Raw genomic sequence first — 9,844 nt, 5'->3', positions numbered from 1 at the left:
TGTGGGGTTTCGGGGCAGACTCACCAGGCACTTCTTCATTCAAGGGGGAAGGCAGAATGCTGCGTTGTGGCTCCCGATTTCCCTATCAAGAGGGAATGGGGACCAGTCGGGTGAGGATGGATTGTAAACAAAATCCATGGTTCAATTCAGTGCCAAGCGGAAGACAGTTCCAATGGGCAGCAGTTTATTCAAGACATCCAGCACCAGAATAAGGGTGGATGTCAGATGTTTGCTCACATTGGATTTTGTATCTATGATGACTGACCAATGGGGGGGCGGCGTCAAGAGGCTGTGGAGGGGTTTTCACGTTGAGGCTTATGAGTTGCTCGATATAGCAAGGTTTCGTTCTACTGGACAGGTGGAGTATGGGTTTGTTTGCTCCAGGGTCCCCCATGTGGAAAGTTTGGGTAGCAGAGCTCTACCGCATAAATGCCTGGAAAGCTCAACTCCATTGACCATTGCAGCTGAGGAACATGGTTGGTTCGTTCTGCTGTCTGTTGAGCAAAGTATCAAGTCCTGGAGTTGACATGGAATCTCTTGCAGATGGGCTGCAATGCTGGTTTGTTACCAGGGAGATCTTAGAATGTGCTGGTGGCTAAGGTGCTATCCAGGATTCTACTACCCTGGGCTTTGGCACAGATAGAAGGGCATCTGTGGACAGGATGCCCTTTTTTTTCTGGGGACACAATGTTCTGTTGTGTGGACCAGGGCCCACATGTTATAAGATAAGTTTGCATTCCAGAACAGGCCCCTGAAGACAGATGTCTGAAAACCGAATCTAGGGTTCCAGTAACATCCAGGGGCATGTTATGTTCTCCAATCTGACTCAGTACCATTGATTTGGCTGTCTTCCTGGATTTAGGTCATCAGGGTATTTCAGACTGCGCATTTGTGTGCAGAGCAGCCGCCAGTGTTGAGGTAGGCTCAGGGGCCTTGCAGGTTTCTCCTATTCTAGAAGGTTTGGGCAACTGTGATAAGCACACTCTCCTTGGGGATGGCAGGGACAGTGCTGTCATGTGGATCCAGAGACCCCATCCTGGAAGGCATGTATGCCATTGTTTAGGTAGCGAAGTCTGCAAACATAAATTTGAATTAGGGTGAGTGGCGAGGTGATCATTGGCCCGATGTCATAAACATGGAGGGCACCTCGTCTGAAACTGTAATTGGTGTGACTGGAATGCGGTAGCACAGGCTTTTCTCTCTGTATTGTGTGTCCAGGATGGCCTCGTAATGCAGGTTTGCTTTCATGAGTCCATGGGAGACTTTTCCTCTCTATGGATCCTGGTGTCTCCCCATAGTTTGGTGGCATTTTCGGGGAAGGGAAGTGTAAGGGTCTGCCACTCCCAGAGGAACTTGCTTGTGGACCCTGAATGTAAGGGTGGGGCAGACTGCGTGGAGACATCCAATCAGTAGGCCGTATGTATATCCACTGGGAAGGTTGAAATTCAATTGGCCACCTGTGTAGGGGCGGGGCTCAACCACCCCCATAAAGGTTGCTCTGCCAGGCTGCCAAGGGGGGCTCCTGCAGGAGGGCCTGGGGGCTCCTGCAGGAGGGCCGGGGGGCCCCTGCAGGAGGGCCGGGGGGCTCCTGCAGGAGGGCCGGGGGGCTCCTGCAGGAGGGCCGGGGGGCTCCTGCAGGAGAGCCGGGGGGCTCCTGCAGGGGGGCCGGGGGCTCCTGCAGGAGGGCCGGGGGCTCCTGCAGGAGGGCCGGGGTCTGCTGCAGGAGAGCAGCGGCTGCTACAGGAGCGGTGAAGCGGTGCGGAGAGCGGTGGAAGTCGGCGGAGAGCGGTGAAGTCGGCGGAGAGCGGTGAAGTCGGCGGAGAGCGGTGAAGTCGGCGGAGAGCGGTGGAAGTCGGCGGAGAGCAGGGGAGTCAACGGTGAATAGAAGAGCTGTAACAGCTATTGTAAGAGCTACAACCATGTTTGCAGTCTCCAGTCTCCCCCGGGCCCCAAGCCGCCGCCTGCAGCCTCGAGCCGCCTGCAGCTTCCAGCTTCCGGCGGTCTAGCCTCCGGCGGCGGCCCCGAGCGCCGCCGCCTGCAGCCTCCGGCGGCGGCCCCAGGCGCCGCCGCCTGCAGCTTCCATCCTCCGGCGGCGGCCCCGAGCGCCGCCGCCTGCAGCCTCCGGCGGCGGCCCCGAGCGCCGCCGCCTGCAGCTTCCAGCCTCCGGCGGCGGCCCCGAGCGCCGCCGCCTGCAGCCTGCAGCCTCCGGCGGCGGCCCCGAGTGCCGCCGCCTGCAGCCTCTGGCGGCGGCCCCGAGCGCCGCCACCTGCCACCTCCAGCCTCCAGCCTCCAGCCTCCGGCGGCGGCCCCGAGCGCCGCCCCCTGCAGCTTCCATCCTCCGGCGGCGGCCCCGAGCGCCGCCGCCTGCAGCTTCCATCCTCCGGCGGCGGCCCCGAGCGCCGCCCCCTGCAGCTTCCATCCTCCGGCGGCGGCCCCGAGCGCCGCCGCCTGCAGCTTCCATCCTCCGGCGGCGGCCCCGAGCGCCGCCGCCTGCAGCTTCCATCCTCCGGCGGCGGCCCCGAGCGCCGCCGCCTGCAGCTTCCATCCTCCGGCGGCGGCCCCGAGCGCCGCCGCCTGCAGCTTCCATCCTCCGGCGGCGGCCCCGAGCGCCGCCGCCTGCAGCTTCCAGCCTCCGGGGGCTCAGCAGTCCAGTCGTCTGCGGTCCAGTTGTCAGCGGTCCCTCGACGCCTGCGGTCCTGAGACATCTGCGGTCCAGTTGCCAGCGGTCCCTCGACGCCTGCGGTCCTGAGACATCTGCGGTCCAGTTGCCAGCGTTCCCTCGACGCCTGCGGTCCTGAGACATCTGCGGTCCAGTTGTCAGCGTTCCCTCGACGCCTGCGGTCCTGAGACATCTGCGGTCCAGTTGTCAGCGTTCCCTCGACGCCTGCGGTCCTGAGACATCTGCGGTCCAGTTGTCAGCGGTCCCTCGACGCCTGCGGTCCTGAGACATCTGCGGTCCATTTGTCAGCGTTCCCTCGACGCCTGCGGTCCTGAGACATCTGCGGTCCAGTTGCCAGCGGTCCCTCGACGCCTGCGGTCCTGAGACATCTGCGGTCCAGTTGCCAGCGTTCCCTCGACGCCTGCGGTCCTGAGACATCTGCGGTCCAGTTGTCAGCGGTCCCTCGACGCCTGCGGTCCTGAGACATCTGCGGTCCAGTTGTCAGCGGTCCCTCGACGCCTGCGGTCCTGAGACATCTGCGGTCCAGTTGTCAGCGGTCCCTCGACGCCTGCGGTCCTGAGACATCTGCGGTCCAGTTGTCAGCGGTCCCTTGACGCCTGCGGTGCCAGCGGCCCTGCCCCGCACTCCAGGACCCTCAGCAGTGACACAGTGAGAAACGACCTAGATGTCAGCAACCTCATTGGGAGTAGGCTCGCCGGGGTCAAAGTTGTCATCTTTTATAAAAGAAAGCCCTGACCGGTCAGTGCGATTCATGATGCTTGGCGTGAAATAAAGCTTTGCTTGACCTTCGCTTTGTATCAGTCTCGTTCCTTTGATCACGGACCCTAACATTTGGGGGCTCGTCCGGGATCAAACGACGAGAACTGAGCCAGCATCAGAATTTTTAAGAAAAGCCTCCGGAGGTATTGGGTTTGGAGGTATTGGGTTTGGAGGTATTGGGTTTGGAGGTATTGGGTTTCGAGGTATTGGGTTTCGAGGTATTGGGTTTCGAGGTATTGGGTTTCGAGGCATTGGGTTTCGAAGTATTGGGTTCCGAGGTATTGGGATCCTATCCGTCTGTCTGGTTGGAGCTCCAGGGTATAGCCCACCGGGGAGAAGCTGGACGCAGCCATGCTCCCCAGGGCTGGAGTGGATGCGGGGACGCCCCATCCCTCTGCTGATAGATCGACAGGGGGTTCTAGTCCCCCTGGGCGGTCGGGGGGGTTCGAGTCCCCCTGCGTGGTCGGGGGTTCGAGTCCCCCTGGGCGGTCGGGGGGTTCGAGTCCCCCTGCGCCGTCGTGGGGGTTCAAGTCCCCCTGGGCGGTCGGGGGGTTCGAGTCCCCCTGCGCCGTCGTGGGGGTTCAAGTCCCCCTGGGCGGTCGGGGGTTCGAGTCCCCTGCCTTCCCTTTGACAGTTGAGGGGTTCAAGTCCCCTTAGACGGTTGGGGATAAAGATAGCCCCCACCAGTGGCAAGCTCTGGGTAAATTAAAAGTGCATAGAAATCAATGCACTCCATAAATTTGGTCAGGAGGACAAAGAGAAAAATCCGATTAGGAAATCCATTGAGCTATACAAAAACAAAAACAACACACCAAAGCTTATGGAATGCCATTAAAACAGTACTTAAAGGGAAATTATAGCAGTAAGCCCCTGTTTTAAAGGATGAAGTTAAACTTCTACCTCATACAATATATAAAATTTTAAAAGGATCAGAAACCTATATTGTACTCTATAAGGCAACTGATATATGCTATAATATTGATGACCCTTGAAAACATTAGGCCAAATTTAAGAAGCCAGTGATAAAAGACTACATGTATGATCCTGTTTATATGTGAAATGTCCAGAAAACTCAGATCTATAGGAAAAGAAAGTAAATTAATAATTACTTAAGATAGGTTGCCAAGAGATGGGAGTGACCAATGTTTGAATGAGGTTTCATTTAGGATGGTGAAAATGTCCAGAACTTGATTGGACACAATTCATACTTTTAAAGTATACATTTCAATAAACCATTTAAAGGTTATAGGAACTCTAAAGGAACAACAAATAGAAAGGTAAATAACAAGATAATAGGGGAATATGAAAAAGCTCATGGAGCTCAGGAAAGGAAGTCCCCCCCCTTCCAGCAGCAGGCTCTGGACGAGGGCCACTGGGGTTATGGTTATTTGTTTGTTTTTAGTTTGTTGTTGTCTATTATGTTTTGTTATGGTTGAAGGAATGTGGCAAGCAGAGAGTAAGGGGACGCTAGCTTTCATCTCTCTGTTCCTCATAATAGATGTGGGGCTTCTCCCTCACTCATTTTGTGTGTTAAGGGCTATAACGAGCTACCTGGAGTTAGTCAAATGCTGGGTTAAGGTGTCCAATGCTGATGCTCATTAGAGCCGGGCATGGAAAATAAGTGCCTAGTGGGCCACTTTTGGTAAGCAGAACTGGTACTGTGGGATGAACCAACCTCGAGACAGAGACTTTAAGAAATATTCCCAAGCAGCTGCCGAAACTTCTTTTGTTTCGGGGAATTCCTTGCCTTCTCTGGCCCGACGTGGACTGCCTGGCCCCTCCCCCTTGCTGGCAGGGAAAGCATGGCATCTGAAGTGGAATGGGCCCAGGTGGAACATGAGGTCTGTTGGCGAAGGGATGGCTGGGCTGATGGTTAACTGTCTGTTTCAAGGGTTTAATGAGTAATTGTTAAAGTGGCTTCCGAAGTCTCTGATAATCTGAAACTGTGAAGGGTTGCTTGAATGACAAATGGAGTTAAATTTGTTGGACATCTAGATCCTAACCAAATGGGATGAAATGCTAGGGCGCTGTTTGCTGGAACTGGGTTTGTACTTTTGAAATCTGCTGGTGAACACATTCTGTGCTTAACTGATTGATAAATTTGCCATGTAAAGAATTCTGTTGTAACAACTCACCATTGGTTTATATTTAGTCTTAAGTAGAGGTTAAGGTATTTCTAAGAGTACAAAATTCTGTTAAGTGTAATTAAGACTGATGGAAATGAGAAAAGCAACTCTGTATGTAAAAAGTAGGAGATATGTAAAAGAGAGATAAACAGCCCTAAGGCCACTGTCAGAGCTAAATCCATTCGTAAAAGAATGGAAGGGGAGACTGATCACCTCCCATTAGCCAGGGATACCAAAAGGGGAGGATGTCCAACCTGTTTGAATCTGGAAAATGCCTGACTGTGTCTCTATGGCTCCACCGCTTCCACTATGGAGTCTGAATGGACTGCACCCTAAATCTTGCAGGGCTTCATATAGCATAACGGTCATCTACTCCGTGGAGTAGCCCAGTCCAGGGTTTATACAGACAGACCTTAAATAAGACGCTCCTAAGTTCCCACGAGGGACACGAGCAGGACAGCATCCAGGGACAGCCCTGCTCCAATGGCAGAGCAGATCACAGCTGTTCTCTCTGGGCTCCTCCACCCAGAATCTGAGAGATGGAACAGGGGAAATTCTGTGCAATGAATTTGGACTCTGCTTAGCACCTCTGTGTTGGCTCTCAGCCCTAGAAAAACGAGAGCCTGAGGGTCCACTTTGAGTCTAGGAAGCCATCTTCCAAGAGGAAGAAAACTCTCTGAAGCTCCGTGAGCTGCTCGTCCCTCTTCTCTGATGTCTGGACTCGATGGGTCACACAAGGGCCTATGGGAGGAGCTCGGGAGTCAAGGCTTCAAATCTTGGCCATCGGAGGCTGCCAGGGACCTGACCCGATTGATACACGTGCAGCTGCTGGCACGTTTCTGAATATGCTGGCTCTCTGCAGCCTCTGCATCTTTGAACAACATGTCCATCTGTCTGAAACATCATTCTGTTCCAAGCACTTAGAAACCCTCCACTACCTCCTCCTTTGTACAGAATGGGTATGACCACAAGGCATCAGTAGCCAAGAAGGCCGGGGGCCAATGTAACTATGAACGAGAGAGATATGGTAGCTAACCAAGCCTGGACAAATTAAGGTAACAGTAGGGTATGAGAAAGTTCAGCTTCCTCCAGCAAGGGGAGGACGGTTCCATGTTATATAGGGTGTCACGTACACTCATCTGAGAATATCGGGTAAGAACCTTATGATTGTCTACGGCCATACCACCCTGAAGGCGCCAGATCTCGTCTGATCTTGGAAGCTAAGAAGGGTCGGGCCTGGTTAGTACTTGGATGGAAGACTGCCAGGGAATACCGGTTGCTTTGATCTCCAAGAGGGAATTTCTTGGGACGGTGGGCTACTGCAGGCTGTGGATGCTACCTTCACGGAGATGGCACAACCTCTCTACGAACTGGCTAAGGGAGGACTCACTATGGTAGAGTGTGGACAGCTGAGGCAGAAGGAGCATTTCGGGAATGACAAAGAGCCTTACTGTGTGCCCCAGCATTGGTCATCCCAGATGTTACCAAGCCCTTCCACTTGTATGTGAAGGCAGGGCTGACTAAAGAAGTTTTGACTCAGACTCTAGGGTATGGTGAAGGCCAGTGGTCTATCTTAGCAAGAAACTAGATCCAGTAGCAGCTGGGTTCCCCCTTTGCTTCTGCATAATTGCTGCCATGGCCCTCCTAGTCAAGGATGCATGCAAATTGACTCTGGGTCAAAATCTCATATTGACCACCACCCACGTTATCAAGGGCCTTCTCTGGACTCCACCAGACCGATGGATGACGAACGCCCGGGTAACGGGGTATCAGGCCCTTCTCCTCAATGAACCAAAAGTGGCCTTCCGACCCCCAGCAGTGCTAAATCCAGCCACACTGCTGCCAGAAGAGCTAGCTGACCACAAGACTGTGGGGAGGTCTTAACCCAAGTCACAGGAATAAGGCCGGATCTCAGAGACACTCCCCTCCCGGATGCGGAAATGACTCTGTTCACAGAAGGGAGTAGTTACATGGTCAGTGGAAAAGAGGTATGCGGGGGCTGCAATGGTTTCTCCTGGGCAGAGACTCTGGATGTCAGCCCTGCCACATAGGATCTCGGTGGAAAAGCAAAGCTGATTGCATTCACCAAGGCACTACAGATGGCCGAGGCCACAGGCACTAACTGGAAACTACAGTGTGCCTACTGGCCCCAGAGCTGTGAGCAAGAAGAATGAATCGGACTCTTAAAGAGACCTTGACAAAACTAATTCTGGAAACTGGCGGTGGATGGGTAGATCTCCTTCCTTTGGCCCTCCTTAGAGCCCGATGTACACCTTATTTAAGCAAGGTGACCCCATTTGAAATATTGTTTGGGAGACCCCCCCACTCTGTCCTCGGCTACAGGAGGTTGCCCTAGCAGAATGACAGATCAGTCTGTACTCCAGTCACTGCAGGCATTACAATCTGTCTTAAAAAAAGCCCATACAGGAATCCGAGTTGCCCACACTGGAACAGAGACGGTGGAACCACATCCTTACCAACCCGGGGACTTGGTTTGGATACGTCGCTATCAAGTGGGGAATTTGGAGCCTCGTTGGAAGGGACCATTTACTGTTATCCTAACCACCCCCACAGCAGTAAAAGTGGAAGGCATCAGGGCCTGGGTTCATGCGGGTCATGTCAAACGAGCTGAGAGTAAGGATGCCCTCCAGAAATGGGAAATGCAGCCAAAGGACCCTGCTGACCATGGACTGAAACTAAGACTAAAGAAACTGTGAGTGTATTGTTGCTATACTAAAGAAAATTGGGGCGATAAAATGTTAGTCTTATATGTTCAATATAAGGTAGAACCATCTGAAAAGTCAAGGATTTGACTAATCTCCAAAGAAAAGGGGGGAATGTAAGGGTCTGCCCCTCCCAGAGGAACTTGCTTGTGGACCCTGAATGTAAGGGTGGGGCAGACTGCGTGGAGACATCCAATCAGTAGGCCGTATGTATATCCACTGGGAAGGTTGAAATTCAATTGGCCACCTGTGTAGGGGCGGGGCTCAACCACCCCCATAAAGGTTGCTCTGCCAGGCTGCCAAGGGGGGCTCCTGCAGGAGGGCCGGGGGGCTCCTGCAGGAGGGCCGGGGGGCTCCTGCAGGAGAGCCGGGGGGCTCCTGCAAGAGGGCCGGGGGCTCCTGCAGGAGGGCCGGGGGCTCCTGCAGGAGGGCCGGGGTCTGCTGCAGGAGAGCAGCGGCTGCTACAGGAGCGGTGAAGCGGTGTGGAGAGCGGTGGAAGTCGGTGGAGAGCGGTGAAGTCGGCGGAGAGCGTTGAAGTCGGCGGAGAGCGGTGGAAGTCGGCGGAGAGCAGGGGAGTCAACGGTGAATAGAAGAGCTGTAACAGCTCTTGTAAGAGCTACAACCATGTTTGCAGTCTCCAGTCTCCCCCGGGCCCCAAGCCGCCGCCTGCAGCCTCGAGCCGCCTGCAGCTTCCAGCTTCCGGCGGTCTAGCCTCCGGCGGCGGCCCCGAGCGCCGCCGCCTGCAGCCTCCGGCGGCGGCCCCGAGCGCCGCCGCCTGCAGCTTCCAGCCTCCGGCGGCGGCCCCGAGCGCCGCCGCCTGCAGCTTCCAGCCTCCGGCGGCGGCCCCGAGCGCCGCCGCCTGCAGCCTGCAGCCTCCGGCGGCGGCCCCGAGTGCCGCCGCCTGCAGCCTCTGGCGGCGGCCCCGAGCGCCGCCACCTGCCGCCTCCAGCCTCCAGCCTCCAGCCTCCGGCGGCGGCCCCGAGCGCCGCCGCCTGCAGCTTCCATCCTCCGGCGGCGGCCCCGAGCGCCGCCGCCTGCAGCTTCCATCCTCCGGCGGCGGCCCAGAGCGCCGCCGCCTGCAGCTTCCATCCTCCGGCGGCGGCCCCGAGCGCCGCCGCCTGCAGCTTCCATCCTCCGGCGGCGGCCCCGAGCGCCGCCGCCTGCAGCTTCCATCCTCCGGCGGCGGCCCCGGGCGCCGCCGCCTGCAGCTTCCATCCTCTGGCGGCGGCCCCGGGCGCCGCCGTCTGCAGCTTCCAGCCTCCGGGGGCCCAGCAGTCCAGTCGTCTGCGGTCCAGTTGTCAGCGGTCCCTCGACGCCTGCGGTCCTGAGACATCTGCGGTCCAGTTGCCAGCGGTCCCTCGACGCCTGCGGTCCTGAGACATCTGCGGTCCAGTTGCCAGCGTTCCCTCGACGCCTGCGGTCCTGAGACATCTGCGGTCCAGTTGTCAGCGGTCCCTCGACGCCTGCGGTCCTGAGACATCTGCGGTCCAGTTGTCAGCGGTCCCTCGACGCCTGCGGTCCTGAGATATCTGCGGTCCAGTTGTCAGCGGTCCCTC

The 9,844-nt window shown here is 56.4% G+C and overlaps 1 pseudogene; it reads left to right on the top strand.

The window, feature by feature from the left end:
* Positions 1 to 6,734: 6,734 nt before the first annotated feature.
* LOC122898048 lies at positions 6,735 to 6,853 on the top strand (annotated as a pseudogene).
* Positions 6,854 to 9,844: the final 2,991 nt, after the last annotated feature.

Source organism: Neovison vison, unplaced genomic scaffold (genome assembly GCF_020171115.1).
Source record: "Neovison vison isolate M4711 unplaced genomic scaffold, ASM_NN_V1 Scaffold_094, whole genome shotgun sequence".
Classification (NCBI taxonomy): Eukaryota; Metazoa; Chordata; class Mammalia; order Carnivora; family Mustelidae; genus Neogale; species Neogale vison.
The sequence above is the reverse complement of the archived record's forward strand: the minus strand, read 5'-3'. Positions and strand labels throughout refer to the sequence as shown.